Here is a 20,199-nt window from a genome sequence, read left to right as displayed (position 1 = left end):
GACTGGGTGATATTGGAGCTGATTCAGTTAGAGAATGACAGGGTGACATTGGAGCTGATTTAGTGACATAATGACAAGGTGACATTGGAGCTGATTTACTGGCATAATGACAGGGTGATATTGGAGCTGATTTAGTTAGAGAATGACAGGGTGATATTGGAGCTGATTCAGTTAGAGAATGACAGGGTGATATTGGAGCTGATTCAACCACAAGGTATAGCCTTCTCGTCACCTTGACAACTGAGTAAATAACCATGTAGATCCAGTCATACAGTCCTCGTTTACGTCCCAAACGTTCACCCTATTCCCTACTGTATATAGTGCACTACTTTTGACCAGAGCCCCATCATAAGTAGTGCACTATGTAGAGAATAGGGTGCCATTTAGGTCGTAATCCTATCATCAGGGCCAGCATCTCAACCCTCCAGTTCAGAGAGGTGATAGAACAACGTCAGTCTCCCGGCGTTAAGCAAAGTGACCATTTTAAACCACTTGGGGTGCTGTTTGAAGACTCAGCCACTTGAAATAAATATGTCAGAGAAGGATGATGAATAGGAGAAAACATCTGATGTATTAAAGAAGCCCCGGCATAGAATAAAAAGAGATCTGATCGACAGCAGTGGCCTCTGGGATGTGGACGGCCTGGATTACCCACTCACAATCAGAGGCTGTAGATGGCCTGGATCCAATACCCACTCACAATCAGAGGCTGTGGATGGCCTAGTTCAATACCCACTCACAATCAGAGGCTGTAGATGTTCTGGGTCCATTACCCACTCACAATCAGAGGCTGTGGACGGCCTAGTTCAATACCCACTCACAATCAGAGGCTGTGGACGGCCTGGGTCCATTACCCACTCACAATCAGAGGCTGTAGGTGGCCTGGATCCAATACCCACTCACAATCAGAGGCTGTGGACGGCCTAGTTCAATACCCACTCACAATCAGAGGCTGTAGATGTTCTGGGTCCAATACCCACTCACAATCAGAGGCTGTAGATGTTCTGGGTCCAATACCCACTCACAATCAGAGGCTGTAGGTGTTCTGGGTCCAATACCCACTCACAATCAGAGACTGTAGATGTTCTGGGTCCAATACCCACTCATAATCAGAGGCTATAGATGTTCTGGGTCCAATCCCCACTCACAATCAGAGGCTGTAGATATTCTGGGTCCAATAGTGCTTTATTGGCTCTGGTCAAAGTAGTCAACATCCTGCAGACTGCATCAATGCTACCTAACGTCTGATAAAAACCTCCCTGTGGTCTCTGGAAGGAGTTTGATAATTTGAAAAGTTTCAGTTCTCTGAACTATGAGCACTACGGCTCCACTACACACTCAGAGGTTACATCCCAAATCGCACCCTATTCCCTATATAGTGCACTACTTTTGTCCAGCTCTGCACAATGCTACAGCACTACGTTCCTGTCTGGCTCCCAACTCAGAACCCACTCAGAAATATGTCTTCCTGGGAGGGCCAGATTACAGAGAATAGGTAAAGGGAGGATGAGAGAACAGGAGAAGTTGGGCTGTTGAGTGATAACATCCTGCAGACTGGATCAATGCTACCTGACGCTGAAGAAAACCTCCCTGTGGTCTCTGGAAGGAGTTATATAAATTGCAGTAGCTGTGAATGGGTTCTGACGCTGAAGAAAATGTCCCTGTGGTCTCTGGAAGGAGTTTTATAAGATGCAGTAGCTGTGAATTGGGTTCTGAGACAGCATATCTCCAGTAGAATATATCTAAGCTTGTGTCCCAATTTGCACCGTGTTCAGTGCACTACTTTTAACCAGGGCGCCGGTCCAAGGTAATGCAGTATATAGAGGATAGGGTGCCATCTGGGAAGCAGACTAAGAGCAGAGGTCTTCCATCAGATCAACTGTGATGTACTCTAAAGAAACACACACAATGAAACAGTGCAACTTTCTCCAGTCAAGTTCTGTCCCTTAGCAGGAAGTCAGACTGAGAGACACTGTTTTACAGTTGTAGTTGTTGGCTTTAGAGTGAGTATTTCTCAGAGACAAAACCCTCCTATAGAAGTTGTGACTTGTGTTTGTTGGAGTTAACACCTAAATATTATTTAGCAGTCCTCCACTATGAAGAGAACAGGAAGTCATGTGACCAGAGCCCTATAGCCCCTGGTCAGAAGTCCTCCATACATGAAGGGCACTTTTCGGCATTTGCTGTATGATCGATGAGAATCTCCATATTGCAAATGTACAGTCCCTTACTAGGCGTCCGTGAATGCTTTTAAAAAATTGCCGATGGTGGCGGGCCATGCACCAGAGCTAGATCTTCCGGGAAGTCAAACGAAGTCTCTCGGACATTCGGTTTCCGTTTTACAATTTTTTAAAATGTTGGTCATTTTTCCTCTGTCACGGTAAATTCCACCAGATGGTGCATGGAATCTTATTGCAAATGTACAAAACATCACCAATCACGACATGGCCATTTCTCCTAAATGGAAAAGACTTCGAAGATGAAACTTGGTGAGCATAGGTTTGGACTAATGGGCTGTTAGCCCAGAAACAAGATGACGTTGAGGCCTCAACACTTTTTGAGTTAAGGCCATTTTTCTGGGATTAAAGGTCAAAAACGAAAATAAAGCGCTAATTTGACATGAACCTATGGTATCAGGAAAAAAAGAATCAGCCATTTATCTATTGTAATTTACGAGAAATCGTACAATGTACAATTGATGACGGTCAATGAAATGTGTTTTTTCCCCCAAAAATAGATCCAGTTGCAGCATGTTCAAATGAATCCGTTAAGGTGGGTTCGGAGCGCTGCGAGAATTTGTGATTTTCTGAAATAACACACACTCATTCAACCCTCTGTAAATCAGTCAGTTCTTAATGTAAAGACTTAAAGCTCAATATTTTGTCAGAGCCTACCCCAAGGAGGATATGTGTTCACTTTCAGCTTCCTGTGTCAACCGGAAGTGCCTTAAATTGGGGTCATAGAGGCTGTTTCGAAGGGTTTAAAAGGTCAGCTCTTTCCAAAACTTCATATGTGTGATTAGGCAACCCTCATGAACTGTAAATCAGTCATTTCTCCCATCATATTTAAAAAAAAAAACTCTCTCACACACACACACACAGCAAGGATGGAGTGACACATTGTGGGGCTTAGAGACACAGAGCCTGCAATAGTTGTTTTTTCGAATTATCAAAGAACTGTCAGTCCTAGAGCTCTGAAACTTTAGAAACCTGTTCTGGAGCTCAAGTCGATAGCGCGTGTTGAGTTATGTGGCTCTAGAAAGTTCTCAGACCAAGAAACAGCCTCGTACATTTGCAATAACTTCAATTCATTTTTACCATCACGAAAATGACGTAATTTAGAAAAGTCCCAGAGTCTTAAGACTGGGTGGATTGAAACCGCCTCGGCCCATAGAGACGGACCCCAATGTTTCTGTCTCTTGATAGCTTATTTAAGGACCCCATAGAACGCCCGGGAAAAGTGGATTTTCAGCACCAATTAAGGTTGCTGCTCGGCTTCGAATGACCTATCAAGCTGAAACTCGGGTTTCGGGGTCGCCTCAGTTAGGCCTACACAATGTCAGAACTGGACCCGCAGCTAGAACGTAACTACGTGTTTTATGTTTTTATTATGATTTAACCTCTCTAGGGAGGGTGGGATACTACCGTCCCACCTGGCCAACATCCAGTGAAATTGAAGAGCGCCAAATTCAAAAACAGAAATACTCATTATAAAAATTCATAAAACATACATGTGTTATACATCGGTTTAAAGATTACCTTCTTGTTAATCCAACCACGGTGTCAGATTTCAAAAGGCTTTACGGCGATAGCATACCATGCGATTATCTGAGAACAGCGCCCAGCAGACAAATCATTACAAACAGTTACCAGCCAAGGAGGAGTTACACAAGTCAGAAATAGTGATACACTTAATCTCTTACCTTTGATGATCTTCATATGGTTACACTCACAATACTCCCATTTACTCAATGAAACCTCCATTTTGTTCAGTAATCCACAGGCTCAAAGGCAGTCACATCAAACAGATGAAAAATCAGAAAAGCATCAGTAAAGTTCGTAAAAACATGTCAAACGATGTTTATAATCAATCTTCATGTTGTTTTTAGTCATAATAATCAATAACATTTCATCCGGGCAAAAGCTTCGTCAATTTAAAAAGAAAACAAGAAAGTCGTGCTCTCTGTCGTGCGCTTTAAAAAGCTTTAGAACACTGGTCAGACTGGTCTTACTCCCCCATTTTTCAGAATACAAGCCTGAAACAATTTCTAAAGACTGTTGACATCTAGTGGAAGCCATAGGGAGTGCAATTGGAGTCCTAAGTCAATGGATACTGTAATGGCATTCAATAGAAAACTACAAAATAAAAAAATCCCACTTCCTGTATTTTTCTCAGGTTTTCACCTGCCATATCAGCTCTGTTATACTCACATACATTATTTTTAACAGTTTTGGAAACTGTAGAGTGTTTAATATCCAAATATGCATATCCTAGCTTCTGGGCCTGAGTAGCAGGAAGTTTAGTTTGGGCACACTTTTCATCCGGAGTAAATTTAAACAGAAGGCGCTGCCAATTTTGGACCTGCTCTGAAATATGTGATATTTGGCTTCTAACCAAGTTGGACAAAGTGGGTTTGGTGTCAGTTTGCATCAGTTTGGTGTCAGAATGATATCTTATTGACTGATGGATGCTGACTTGCTGGCTGACTTTTGTACATTTGCAATAAGAATCGACATTGAAAAAACTTTTGATTATGTCAAATTCGTGATGGTAAATGCACATTGAAACATATTGCAAATGGACAGCCGTGCGCCTGGTGATTGGAACGGTTACAAGAGGAATATTTTTTAAATGGTTTTGAATACCTTTAGGAGGGTGCAAGGGGTCCACGGCTGGGTAGGGAGAACCCACCACCTGTGCCCATCCAATAGGGAGCACCCCTGGTCATTTTGGACGTTTTTCCAAAAATCGCTAAAAGACGACAGAGTCCCACTTCTTTCTCACTATGCATGACAAATAGACCTAGGTTGATTCAGGGCTTAACCTTTTTGGGATAGGGGGCAGCATTTTCACTTTTGGATGAATAGCGTGCCCAGAGTGAACTGCCTACTACTCTGTCCCAGATGCTGATATATGCATATTCTTATTAGTATTGGATAGAAAACACTCTGAAGTTTCTAAAACTGTTTGAATGATGTCTGTGAGTATAACATAACTCATATGGTAGGCAAAACCTGAGAAAAATCCAACCAGGAAGTGGGAAATCTGAGATTTGTAGTTTTTCAACTCAGCCCCCATTGAAGATACAGGGTGATATTAGTTATGTTTCACTTCCCAAGGCTTCCACTAGATGTCAATAGTATTTAGAACCTGTTTTGAGGATTCTACTCTAAAGGAGGGGCTCATAAGGGCTCTTTGGGTGAGTGTTCTGACAGAGTGCCACAGCCTCGGTCTGCTGGTCTGCCGGTCTGGCACGCTCACGTGAAAGGTAGCTTCATTCCACTTCATTTGTACAGACAAAGGAATTGTCTGGTTGGAACATATGTTATAGGTTAATGAAGTTCTATGTTAAAAACATGCTAAATATTGATTCCATACTTAGGTTGGCATGTTTCTACGCGCTGTAACAGAACTTTTTGAACTTTTCGTCCGATGTTCGGCGCGACCTGTACGCACTTTTGTATTTGTTTACCAAACAAGCTAACAAAAGAGGATATTTGGACATAACTGACATTATCGAACAAATCAAACATTTATGGTGGAACAGGGATTCCTGGGAGTGCATTATGATGAAGATCATCAAAGGTAAGTGAATATTTAAAATGCTATTTCTGAGTAATGTTGACTACCCAGTATCTTTTTGGCTGCTTTGTTGTCTAAAGGCTGTACTCAGATTATTGCATGGTTTGCTTTCTCCGTAAGGTTTTTTTAAAATCTGACACAGCGGTTGCATTAAGGGGAAGTTTATCTAAAGTTCCATGTATAATAGTCATATTTTTATCAATGTTTATTATGAGTATTTCTGTAAATTGTTGTGGCTCTCTGCATTATCACCGCATGTTTTAGAACTACCGAACGTAACGTGCCAATGTAAACTCAGATTTTTTTATATAAATATGAACTTTATCAAACAAAACATACATGTATTGTGTAACATGAAGTCCTATGAGTGTGTTTTGATGAAGATCATCAAAGGTTAGTGATGAATTTTATCTCTATTTCTGCTTTTTGCTTCCTCTCTTTGGCTGTAAAAAACAGCTGTGTTTTCTGTGGCTTGGTGGTGACATAATCATTTGTGGTGCTTTTGCTGTAAATCCTTTTTGAAATCAGACACTGTGGCTGGATTGAAGAGAATTGTATCTTTAAAATGGTGTAAATTTAATTATGAGATTTTTGTTGTTTTGAATTAGGCGCCCTGCACTTTCACTGGCTGTTGCGGGGGGTTACGCTAGACAGGTTAACATATTGATATATATCATTTAGGCAGTATAAATGCCATTTGGACATGGTTCACTGACTTTTGGGATTTGAAACCCGACTTCCTATGATCATATATGGCAAATGGACATAACATCCTGATTTGGCACTTTCAATACGTTCATATTGCATTTCGACATTTCTTATGGCATTTGGCAATGGTTCACTGACTTTTGACTGACTTATGACTTCCTATGATATCATATTGCAAATGGACAAAACATGTGCTTTATGGACAAGAAAAAATAATATGACAATAATATATGACTAAGGTATGTTCTTACAGTTCTTATACATGTATAATTGACCCCAAAAATTGAAAGAATTTCAAAAACGGTCCAAAAGCACTTTTTAGAGGGTGATACATTTATTTATTTTTTCAAATTTTCAAAATTTGACACTTGGGTCTTGACTTGATGTCCATTTGCAATATGAAAATTAATGGTTGAATGAGCTCGCCATCTTTGGGATTTTTGATGTATGACACTTGGCATTTGTCATTTGCAATATGGTTTGAATGAACTGCAGTCCAATTGAGTGATATTTGAAATTGTGTATATGTTTCGTCCAATGGCAATATGTTCCCATTCATTTTTGTCCATTTCAGGGGGTAATCCCTTACCTGAACAAGAGTCTCTCAGAGCATTCACAGTCAGCCCACTGACACCCTTATCAGATCACAGCAAAATCACAAGTTGACCTGAACAGAGCAATACTCAATCATGAGGCATCAAAGCCAAAGGAACTAAACAATATTAAGAAATGCGATAGATGGAAGGAAAGTAGTAGGGAAACCTACCAAAAAACAATTAGGCAACACATTCAATCCCTTTTAGACAATTTCCTGGACAAAACATTTCACTGTAACAGGGCATTAGAAAACCTAAACAGCATAGGGTGGCAGGTAGCCTAGTGGTTAGAGCGTTGGACTAGTAGCCGAAAGGTTGCAAGATCGAATCCCTGAGCTGACAAGGTGGAAATCTGTCGTGCTGCCCCTGAACAAGGTGCCACTGTTCCTAGGCTGTCATTGAAAATAAAATTTGATCTTAACTGACTTGCCTACTTAAATAAAGGTTACCTCTCGTGAGGTAAATGCCCAATGACATTTTTAAATGTCAAGCAGACAATCTAAGAAAATTAACAATGATAAAGGAAATGTAGAATCCTGTCCAACCAAAAACATAGAGACCCACAAAACCTGAGTCTACTTCTTAGCTATGGTGAATCACTTTAACAAGAACCCAGAAAACCTGAGTCTACTTCTTAGCTATGGTGAATCACTTTAACAAGAACACAGAAAACCTGAGTCTACTTCTTAGCTATGGTGAATCACTTTAACAATACAAGAACACAGAAAACCTGAGTCTACATCTTAGCTATGGTGAATCACTTTAAAAGAACCCAGAAAACCTGAGTCTACATCTTAGCTATGGTGAATCACTTTAACAAGAACCCAGAAAACCTGAGTCTACATCTTAGCTATGGTGAATCACTTTAACAAGAACCCAGAAAACCTAAGTCTACTTCTTAGCTATGGTGAATCACTTTAACAAGAACACAGAAAACCTGAGTCTACTTCTTAGCTATGGTGAATCACTTTAACAAGAACACAGAAAACCTGAGTCTACTTCTTAGCTATGGTGAATCACTTTAACAAGAACACAGAAAACCTGAGTCTACTTCTTAGCTATGGTGAATCACTTTAACAAGAACACAGAAAACCTGAGTCTACTTCTTAGCTATGGTGAATCACTTTAACAAGAACACAGAAAACCTGAGTCTACTTCTTAGCTATGGTGTATCACTTTAACAAGAACACAGAAAACCTGAGTCTACTTCTTAGCTATGGTGAATCACTTTAACAAGAACACAGAAAACCTGAGTCTACTTCTTAGCTATGGTGTATCACTTTAACAATACAAGAACCCAGAAAACCTGAGTCTACTTCTTAGCTATGGTGAATCACTTTAACAAGAACCCAGAAATACGGAAAAATAAATAACGGCACCTCAGCTCAATGTAATGAAGAAACCAGAGAATCTAATCACTTCTGGGACAATTGGAACACACTAAAAAATAACACAAAAGGTTATCAATCCAAAACGGAGATGTATCGATAAACCCCTTTTCCTATGTTACAAACAGCAAAAACATATACTGTAAGTGGTGATGCATTACAGTAGGCAATCATGAAAACAGTTTCATCAGAAAAACACATTAAGCTGTGAAATAGTACTGTATATTTGTACATACATTAAGGTGAGTTATGACCAAATGGGTTGAACCAAGGGTCTACAGGGGAGTGCTGATCAAATGGGTTGAACCAAGGGTCTACAGGGGAGTTCTGATCAAATGGGTTGGACCAAGGGTCTACAGGGGAGTGCTGACCAAATGGGTTGAACCAAGGGTCTACAGGGGAGTTCTGATCAAATGGGTTGGACCAAGGGTCTACAGGGGAGTGCTGATCAAATGGGTTGAACCAAGGATCTACAGGCGAGTGCTGATCAAATGGGTTGAACCAAGGGTCTACAAGGGAGTGCTGATCAAATGGGTTGAACCAAGGGTCTACAGGGGAGTGCTGATCAAATGGGTTGAACCAAGGGTCTACAGGGGAGTGCTGATCAAATGGGTTGAACCAAGGGTTTACAGGGGAGTGCTGATCAAATGGGTTGAACCAAGGGTCTACAGGGGAGTGCTGACCAAATGGGTTGAACCAAGGGTCTACAGGGGAGTGCTGATCAAATGGGTTGAACCAAGGGTCTACAGGGGAGTGCTGATCAAATGGGTTGAACCAAGGGTCTACAAGGGAGTGCTGATCAAATGGGTTGAACCAAGGGTCTACAGGGGAGTGCTGATCAAATGGGTTGAACCAAGGGTCTACAGGGGAGTGCTGATCAAATGGGTTGAACCAAGGGTTTACAGGGGAGTGCTGATCAAATGGGTTGAACCAAGGGTTTACAGGGGAGTGCTGATCAAATGGGTTGAACCAAGGGTTTACAGGGGAGTGCTGATCAAATGGGTTGGACCAAGGGTTTACAGGGGAGTGCTGATCAAATGGGTTGGACCAAGGGTCTACAGGGGAGTGCTGATCAAATGGGTTGAACCAAGGGTCTACAGGGGAGTGCTGATCAAATGGGTTGAACCAAGGGTTTACAGGGGAGTGCTGATCAAATGGGTTGAACCAAGGGTTTACAGGGAGTGCTGATCAAATGGGTTGAACCAAGGGTCTACAGGGGAGTGTAGAACCAAGGGTTTACAGGGGAGTGCTGACCAAATGCGTTGAACCAAGGGTTTACAGGGGAGTGTAGAACCAAGGGTTTACAGGGGAGTGTAGAACCAAGGGTCTACAGGGGAGTGTAGAACCAAGGGTTTACAGGGGAGTGCTGATCAAATGGGTTGAACCAAGGGTCTACAGGGGAGTGCTGATCAAATGGGTTGAACCAAGGGTTTACAGGGAGTGCTGATCAAATGGGTTGAACCAAGGGTTTACAGGGGAGTGCTGATCAAATGGGTTGAACCAAGGGTCTACAGGGGAGTGTAGAACCAAGGGTTTACAGGGGAGTGCTGACCAAATGCGTTGAACCAAGGGTTTACAGGGGAGTGTAGAACCAAGGGTTTACAGGGGAGTGTAGAACCAAGGGTCTACAGGGGAGTGTAGAACCAAGGGTCTACAGGGGAGTGTAGAACCAAGGGTTTACAGGGAGTGCTGACCAAATGCGTTGAACCAAGGGTTTACAGGGGAGTGTAGAACCAAGGGTTTACAGGGGAGTGCTGACCAAATGGGTCTACATTAAGGCTGAGTAAAGTTCCACCACCTCAGGTTGAGAGAGAGAGAGAGAGCAAAGACCAACAGTCAGTCAGAACTCTCCTCCTCCTCCATGCCTCCTCCTCTCCTCTCTCTTCATCCTCCATGTCTCCTCCTCCTCCTCCCCCCTCCACTCTCCTCTCATCCATGTCTCCTACTCTCCTCCTCCTCCATGCCTCCTCCATGTCTCCTCCTCTCCTCTCCTCCTCCTCCATCCTCCTCCATACCTCCTCTTCTCCTCCTCTACTCTCCTCTCCTCCTCCTCCTCCTCCTCAATGCCTCCTCTCCTCTCCTCCTCCTCCTCTCCTCCATGCCTCCTCTCCTCTCCTCCTCCTCCTCCTCTCAGTAGTAAACGGCTGGTCTATAATGGGGGCTTTTTTTATGCATTTCTGGGTACATTAGCATCCAGAGTTAATTGGCACCATTTGCTCAATGAGCTTCCTTGAAGTAAATGACTTTGTCACTAATTGTCACTAATTATCAAGCTGAACAAGTGGAATCAGCCTCACCATTTCTAGTGGAAGTGAGACACAATATGGGGGGGGCAGAGGAAGGGGAGGGAGAAGGGGATGAGAAGGCAAGGAGGGACAGGGATAGCAGAGATAAACACTACCAATCAATGTATAGTAGAATGAAAATATACAGGGCTAGTCAGAAACACTACCAATCAATGTATAGTAGAATGAAAATATACAGGGCTAGTCAGAAACACTACCAATCAATGTATAGTAGAATGAAAATATACAGGACTAGTCAGAAACACTACCAATCAATGTATAGTAGAATGAAAATATACAGGGCTAGTCAGAAACACTATCAATCAATGTATAGTAGAATGAAAATATACAGGGCTAGTCAGAAACACTATCAATCAATGTATAGTAGAATGAAAATATACAGGACTAGTCAGAAACACTACCAATCAGTGTATAGTAGAATGAAAATATACAGGGCTAGTCAGAAACACTATCAATCAATGAGGGCCTTAGTCCTTTTCACCGTTATTACATGTGCTGTAAAATAATGCTGTATTCCTGGAACAAGGACAACAGACTGGGTGTATTGTGGAGATTATTGCTGACAGCCTTTCAGTTTCTGATATGCAATACATTCTACTGGGAGATCTAGGTCTTCAAACACTGAAACAAGATATGGGAAACAACTGTAGAAAGGTAGAACAAAAGCTGGGAAACTTTGAGGAAAATTGGGAAGACAGTCAGTTGTTTGTCATGATAGATTAATAAATACGTAAACATTCTTACGAGTGTAAGCCGGGGGGGGGGGTGGCTCAGTGTTGGTTCAGTGGTCATGTCCCCTCCCTAATATCACAACAGACAGTATTGGTTCATGTCCCCTCCCTAGTATCACTACAGACAGTATTGGTTCATGTCCCCTCCCTAGTATCTCTACAGACAGTATTGGTTCTGAGTTCATGTCCCCTCCCTAACATCACTCTACAGACAGTATTGGTTCATGTCCCCTCCCTAGTATCACTACAGACAGTATTGGTTCATGTCCCCTCCCTAGTATCACTACAGACAGTATTGGTTCATGTCCCCTCCCTAGTATCACTACAGACAGTATTGGTTCATGTCCCTCCCCACTAACATCACTCTACAGACAGTATTGGTTCATGTCCCCTCCCTAGTATCACTACAGACAGTATTGGTTCATGTCCCTCCCCCACTAACATCACTCTACAGACAGTACTGGTTCATGTCCCCTCCCTAGTATCACTACAGACAGTATTGGTTCATGCCCCCCTAACATCACTCTACAGACAGTATTGGTTCATGTCCCCTCCCTAGTACCTCCACAGACAGTATTGGTTCTGTGTTCATGTCCCCTCCATGGTATCACTACAGACAGTACTGGTTCATGTCCCCTCCCTAACATCACTCTACAGACAGTATTGGTTCATGTCTCCCCCTAACATCACTCTACAGACATTATTGGTTCATGTCCCCTCCATAGTATCACTACAGACAGTCTTGGTTCTGTGTTCATGTCCCCTCCCTAACATCACTCTACAGACAGTATTGGTTCTGAGTTCATGTCCCCTCCCTAACATCACTCTACAGACAGTATTGGTTCTGAGTTCATGTCCCCTCCCTAACATCACTCTACAGACAGTAGTGGTTCATGTCCCCTCCCTAGTATCACTCTCCAGACAGTATTGGTTCTGTGTTCATGTCCCCTCCCTAACATCACTCTACAGACAGTAGTGGTTCTGTGTTCATGTCCCCTCCCTAACATCACTCTACAGACAGTATTGGTTCTGTGTTCATGTCCCCTCCCTAACATCACTCTACAGACAGTAGTGGTTCATGTCCCCTCCCTAACATCACTCTACAGACAGTAGTGGTTCATGTCCCTTCCCTAACATCACTCTACAGACAGTATTGGTTCTGTGTTCATGTCCCCTCCCTAACATCACTCTACAGACAGTAGTGGTTCTGTGTTCATGTCCCCTCCCTAACATCACTCTACAGACAGTATTGGTCCTGAGTTCATGTCCCCTCCCTAACATCACTCTACAGACAGTAGTGGTTCATGTCCCCTCCCTAGTATCACTCTACAGACAGTATTGGTTCTGTGTTCATGTCCCCTCCCTAACATCACTCTACAGACAGTATTGGTTCTGTGTTCATGTCCCCTCCCTAACATCACTCTACAGACAGTATTGGTTCTGTGTTCATGTCCCCTCCCTAACATCACTCTACAGACAGTAGTGGTTCATGTCCCCTCCCTAACATCACTCTACAGACAGTATTGGTTCTGAGTTCATGTCCCCTCCCTAACATCACTCTACAGACAGTAGTGGTTCATGTCCCCTCCCTAACATCACTCTACAGACAGTATTGGTTCTGAGTTCATGTCCCCTCCCTAACATCACTCTACAGACAGTAGTGGTTCATGTCCCCTCCCTAACATCACTCTACAGACAGTATTGGTTCTGAGTTCATGTCCCCTCCCTAACATCACTCTACAGACAGTAGTGGTTCATGTCCCCTCCCTAACATCACTCTACAGACAGTATTGGTTCTGTGTTCATGTCCCCTCCCTAACATCACTCTACAGACAGTAGTGGTTCTGAGTTCATGTCCCCTCCCTAACATCACTCTACAGACAGTAGTGGTTCATGTCCCCTCCCTAACATCACTCTACAGACAGTATTGGTTCTGTGTTCATGTCCCCTCCCTAACATCACTCTACAGACAGTAGTGGTTCTGAGTTCATGTCCCCTCCCTAACATCACTCTACAGACAGTAGTGGTTCATGTCCCCTCCCTAACATCACTCTACAGACAGTATTGGTTCTGTGTTCATGTCCCCTCCCTAACATCACTCTACAGACAGTAGTGGTTCATGTCCCCTCCCTAACATCACTCTACAGACAGTAGTGGTTCATGTCCCCTCCCTAACATCACTCTACAGACAGTAGTGGTTCTGAGTTCATGTCCCCTCCCTAACATCACTCTACAGACAGTAGTGGTTCATGTCCCCTCCCTAACATCACTCTACAGACAGTATTGGTTCATGTCCCCCCTAACATCACTCTACAGACAGTAGTGGTTCATGTCCCCTCCCTAACATCACTCTACAGACAGTATTGGTTCTGAGTTCATGTCCCCTCCCTAACATCACTCTACAGACAGTAGTGGTTCATGTCCCCTCCCTAACATCACTCTACAGACAGTATTGGTTCTGAGTTCATGTCCCCTCCCTAACATCACTCTACAGACAGTAGTGGTTCATGTCCCCTCCCTAACATCACTCTACAGACAGTATTGGTTCTGAGTTCATGTCCCCTCCCTAACATCACTCTACAGACAGTAGTGGTTCATGTCCCCTCCCTAACATCACTCTACAGACAGTATTGGTTCTGTGTTCATGTCCCCTCCCTAACATCACTCTACAGACAGTAGTGGTTCTGAGTTCATGTCCCCTCCCTAACATCACTCTACAGACAGTATTGGTTCTGAGTTCATGTCCCCTCCCTAACATCACTCTACAGACAGTATTGGTTCTGTGTTCATGTCCCCTCCCTAACATCACTCTACAGACAGTAGTGGTTCATGTCCCCTCCCTAACATCACTCTACAGACAGTAGTGGTTCATGTCCCCTCCCTAACATCACTCTACAGACAGTATTGGTTCTGTGTTCATGTCCCCTCCCTAACATCACTCTACAGACAGTAGTGGTTCTGAGTTCATGTCCCCTCCCTAACATCACTCTACAGACAGTAGTGGTTCATGTCCCCTCCCTAACATCACTCTACAGACAGTATTGGTTCATGTCCCCCCTAACATCACTCTACAGACAGTAGTGGTTCATGTCCCCTCCCTAACATCACTCTACAGACAGTATTGGTTCTGAGTTCATGTCCCCTCCCTAACATCACTCTACAGACAGTAGTGGTTCATGTCCCCTCCCTAACATCACTCTACAGACAGTATTGGTTCTGAGTTCATGTCCCCTCCCTAACATCACTCTACAGACAGTAGTGGTTCATGTCCCCTCCCTAACATCACTCTACAGACAGTATTGGTTCTGAGTTCATGTCCCCTCCCTAACATCACTCTACAGACAGTAGTGGTTCATGTCCCCTCCCTAACATCACTCTACAGACAGTATTGGTTCATGTCCCCTCCCTAACATCACTCTACAGACAGTATTGGTTCTGAGTTCATGTCCCCTCCCTAACATCACTCTACAGACAGTAGTGGTTCATGTCCCCTCCCTAACATCACTCTACAGACAGTAGTGGTTCATGTCCCCTCCCTAACATCACTCTACAGACAGTATTGGTTCTGAGTTCATGTCCCCTCCCTAACATCACTCTTCAGACAGTAGTGGTTCATGTCCCCTCCCTAACATCACTCTACAGACAGTAGTGGTTCATGTCCCCTCCCTAACATCACTCTACAGACAGTAGTGGTTCATGTCCCCTCCCTAACATCACTCTACAGACAGTAGTGGTTCATGTCCCCTCCCTAACATCACTCTACAGACAGTAGTGGTTCTGAGTTCATGTCCCCTCCCTAACATCACTCTACAGACAGTAGTGGTTCATGTCCCCTCCCTAACATCACTCTACAGACAGTAGTGGTTCATGTCCCCTCCCTAACATCACTCTACAGACAGTAGTGGTTCATGTCCCCTCCCTAACATCACTCTACAGACAGTATTGGTTCATGTCCCCTCCCTAACATCACTCTACAGACAGTATTGGTTCTGAGTTCATGTCCCCTCCCTAACATCACTCTACAGACAGTAGTGGTTCATGTCCCCTCCCTAACATCACTCTACAGACAGTAGTGGTTCATGTCCCCTCCCTAACATCACTCTACAGACAGTATTGGTTCTGAGTTCATGTCCCCTCCCTAACATCACTCTACAGACAGTAGTGGTTCATGTCCCCTCCCTAACATCACTCTACAGACAGTAGTGGTTCATGTCCCCTCCCTAACATCACTCTACAGACAGTAGTGGTTCATGTCCCCTCCCTAACATCACTCTACAGACAGTAGTGGTTCATGTCCCCTCCCTAACATCACTCTACAGACAGTAGTGGTTCATGTCCCCTCCCTAACATCACTCTACAGACAGTAGTGGTTCATGTCCCCTCCCTAACATCACTCTACAGACAGTAGTGGTTCATGTCCCCTCCCTAACATCACTCTACAGACAGTAGTGGTTCATGTCCCCTCCCTAACATCACTCTACAGACAGTAGTGGTTCATGTCCCCTCCCTAACATCACTCTACAGACAGTAGTGGTTCATGTCCCCTCCCTAACATCACTCTACAGACAGTAGTGGTTCATGTCCCCTCCCTAACATCACTCTACAGACAGTAGTGGTTCATGTCCCCTCCCTAACATCACTCTACAGACAGTAGTGGTTCATGTCCCCTCCCTAACATCACTCTACAGACAGTAGTGGTTCATGTCCCCTCCCTAACATCACTCTACAGACAGTAGTGGTTCATGTCCCCTCCCTAACATCACTCTACAGACAGTAGTGGTTCATGTCCCCTCCCTAACATCACTCTACAGACAGTAGTGGTTCATGTCCCCTCCCTAACATCACTCTACAGACAGTAGTGGTTCATGTCCCCTCCCTAACATCACTCTACAGACAGTAGTGGTTCATGTCCCCTCCCTAACATCACTCTACAGACAGTAGTGGTTCATGTCCCCTCCCTAACATCACTCTACAGACAGTAGTGGTTCTGAGTTCATGTCAAGATTCATCTCTTGTTTTGTATCGATCTGTTCTTTATTATTAAACTCACCAACTTCAACCAAAAGCTGACACATCGGCGTTACCGACTTCAGACGAGTCACTCGTGGAGGTTGTACAGCACAACGGAGAACACCATATTAGTTTGTTGGCCAAACCGTTAGGATGCTACAGACGTTTTCAGGATGTCTACCAGTCTGACCAACAGCGGTATAAATCGGACTCTTTCCACCGCAGATAGGGAAGGGCCACATAGGAGGATGCGATGTATTGAGACACAGCCCATGCAGAAAACATCTCCAGCTCATTAAACTGACAGATATAAATGTTTTTTAGTTTTATTATGTTACTTAGATTGACGCACCGGTACGTCAATAGACTCTATACTATAAAAAATGGAGGAGGAGTAACAGTCTGGGGCCATTTTTCATGGTTCGGGCCCCTCAGTTCCAGTCAAGGGAAATCTTAACGCTGCAGCATACAGTGACATTCTAGACAATTCTGTGCTTCCAACTTTGTGGTAACAGTGTGGGGAAGGCCATTTCCTGTTTCAGCATGCTGTTCCAGCAATGCCAACGTGCACAAATCAAGATCCATACAGAAATGGTTTGTCGAGATCAGCGTGGAAGAACTTGACTGGCCTACACAGAGCCCTGACCTCAACCCCATCGAACACCTTTGGGGATGAGCCAGGACTAATCACCCAACATCAGTGCCAGACTTCACTAATGCTCTTGTGACTGAATGAAGTCCCAGCTGCAATGTTCCTACATCTAGTGGAAAGCCTTCCCAGAAGAGTGGAGGCGGTTATAGCAGCAATGTTCCAACATCTAGTGGAAAGCCTTCCCAGAAGAGTGGAGACTGTTACAGCAACAATGTTCCTACATCTAGTGGAAAGCCTTCCCAGAAGAGTGGAGGCTGTTATAGCAGCGATGTTCTAACATCTAGTGGAAAGCCTTCCCAGAAGAGTGGAGGCTGTTATAGCAACAATGTTCCAACATCTAGTGGAAAGCCTTCCCAGAAGAGTGGAGGCTGTTATAGCAGCAATGTTCCAACATCTAGTGGAAAGCCTTCCCAGAAGAGTGGAGGCTGTTATAGCAGCAATGTTCCCACGTCTAGTGGAAAGCCTTCCCAGAAGAGTGGAGGCTGTTATAGCAGCAATGTTCCTACATCTAGTGGAAAGCCTTCCCAGAAGAGTGGAGGCTGTTCTAGCAGCAATGTACCAACATCTAGTGGAAAGCCTTCCCAGAAGAGTGGAGGCTGTTATAGCAGCAATGTTCTAACATCTAGTGGAAAGCCTTCCCAGAAGAGTGGAGGCTGTTATAGCAGCAATGTTCCAACATCTAGTGGAAAGCCTACCCAGAAGAGTGGAGGCTGTTATAGCAGCAATGTTCCTACATCTAGTGGAAAGCCTTCCCAGAAGAGTGGAGGCTGTTATAGCAGCAATGTTCCTACATCTAGTGGAAAGCCTTCCCAGAAGAGTGGAGGCGGTTATAGCAACAATGTTCCTACATCTAGTGGAAAGCCTTCCCAGAAGAGTGGAGGCTGTTATAGCAGCAATGTTCCAACATCTAGTGGAAAGCCTTCCCAGAAGAGTGGAGACTGTTATAGCAACAATGTTCCTACATCTATTGGAAAGCCTTCCCAGAAGAGTGGAGACTGTTATAGCAACAATGTTCCTACATCTAGTGGAAAGCCTTCCCAGAAGAGTGGAGACTGTTATAGCAGCAATGTTCCTACATCTAGTGGAAAGCCTTCCCAGAAGAGTGGAGACTGTTATAGCAACAATGTTCCTACATCTAGTGGAAAGCCTTCCCAGAAGAGTGGAGACTGTTATAGCAACAATGTTCCTACATCTAGTGGAAAGCCTTCCCAGAAGAGTGGAGGCTGTTATAGCAGCAATGTTCTAACATCTAGTGGAAAGCCTTCCCAGAAGAGTGGAGGCTGTTATAGCAGCAATGTTCCAACATCTAGTGGAAAGCCTACCCAGAAGAGTGGAGGCTGTTATAGCAGCAATGTTCCTACATCTAGTGGAAAGCCTTCCCAGAAGAGTGGAGGCTGTTATAGCAGCAATGTTCCTACATCTAGTGGAAAGCCTTCCCAGAAGAGTGGAGGCGGTTATAGCAACAATGTTCCTACATCTAGTGGAAAGCCTTCCCAGAAGAGTGGAGGCTGTTATAGCAGCAATGTTCCAACATCTAGTGGAAAGCCTTCCCAGAAGAGTGGAGGCTGTTATAGCAACAATGTTCCTACATCTAGTGGAAAGCCTTCCCAGAAGAGTGGAGGCGGTTATAGCAACAATGTTCCTACATCTAGTGGAAAGCCTTCCCAGAAGAGTGGAGGCTGTTATAGCAGCAATGTTCCAACATCTAGTGGAAAGCCTTCCCAGAAGAGTGGAGACTGTTATAGCAACAATGTTCCTACATCTAGTGGAAAGCCTTCCCAGAAGAGTGGAGACTGTTATAGCAGCAATGTTCCTACATCTAGTGGAAAGCCTTCCCAGAAGAGTGGAGACTGTTATAGCAACAATGTTCCTACATCTAGTGGAAAGCCTTCCCAGAAGAGTGGAGACTGTTATAGCAACAATGTTCCTACATCTAGTGGAAAGCCTTCCCAGAAGAGTGGAGGCTGTTATAGCAACAATGTTCCTACATCTAGTGGAAAGCCTTCCCAGAAGAGTGGAGACTGTTATAGCAACAAAAGGGGGACCAGCTCCATATTAAAGCCTTCCCAGAAGAGTGGAGGCTGTTATAGCAACAAAAGGGGGACCAGCTCCATATTAAAGCCTTCCCAGAAGAGTGGAGGCTGTTATAGCAACAATGTTCCTACATCTAGTGGAAAGCCTTCCCAGAAGAGTGGAGACTGTTATAGCAACAAAAGGGGGACCAGCTCCATATTAAAGCCTTCCCAGAAGAGTGGAGGCTGTTATAGCAACAAAAGGGGGACCAGCTCCATATTAAAGCCTTCCCAGAAGAGTGGAGGCTGTTATAGCAACAAAAGGGGACCAGCTCCATAGTAAAGCCTTCCCAGAAGAGTGGAGGCTGTTATAGCAACAAAAGGGGGGACCAGCTCCATATTAAAGCCTTCCCAGAAGAGTGGAGGCTGTTATAGCAACAAAAGGGGGACCAGCTCCATATTTTTAATATATTTTGTATTTAACCTTTATTTAACTTGAATTCATCCCCATGATTTATGGAATGAGATGTTGGAGGAGCAGGTGTCCACATACGTTTGGTCATGTAGTGCACTATGACTTACCCTTCAATCCATACTTGTTGCGTCGGCCATATTTGTTGATGAGAATGAAGAGGACGATGAGGAGAACACTGGTGAAACCAGCCAGACCTACTGCTATCGACACCTGGAGACAGACAGACAGGTTAGGAGACAGACAGACAGGTTAGGAGACAGACAGACAGGTTAGGAGACAGACAGACAGGTGAAACCAGCCAGACCTACTGCTATCGACACCTGGAGACATACAGACAGGTTAGGAGACAGACAGACAGACAGACAGACAGACAGACAGACAGACAGACAGACAGACAGACAGACAGACAGACAGACAGACAGACAGACAGACAGACAGACAGACAGGTTAGGAGACAGACAGACAGGTTAGGCAACAGACAGACAGACAGACAGACAGACAGACAGACAGACAGACAGA

General features: G+C 44.1%; 1 pseudogene; it reads right to left on the bottom strand.

Moving 5' to 3' along the window:
• LOC121845239 overlaps positions 1-20,199 on the bottom strand; it is a 99,310-nt pseudogene that overhangs the window by 32,693 nt on the left and 46,418 nt on the right.

This window comes from Oncorhynchus tshawytscha, unplaced genomic scaffold (assembly GCF_018296145.1).
Source record: "Oncorhynchus tshawytscha isolate Ot180627B unplaced genomic scaffold, Otsh_v2.0 Un_contig_4862_pilon_pilon, whole genome shotgun sequence".
NCBI lineage: Eukaryota > Metazoa > Chordata > Actinopteri > Salmoniformes > Salmonidae > Oncorhynchus > Oncorhynchus tshawytscha.
This window is presented reverse-complemented; position numbering and strand designations above follow the sequence as displayed.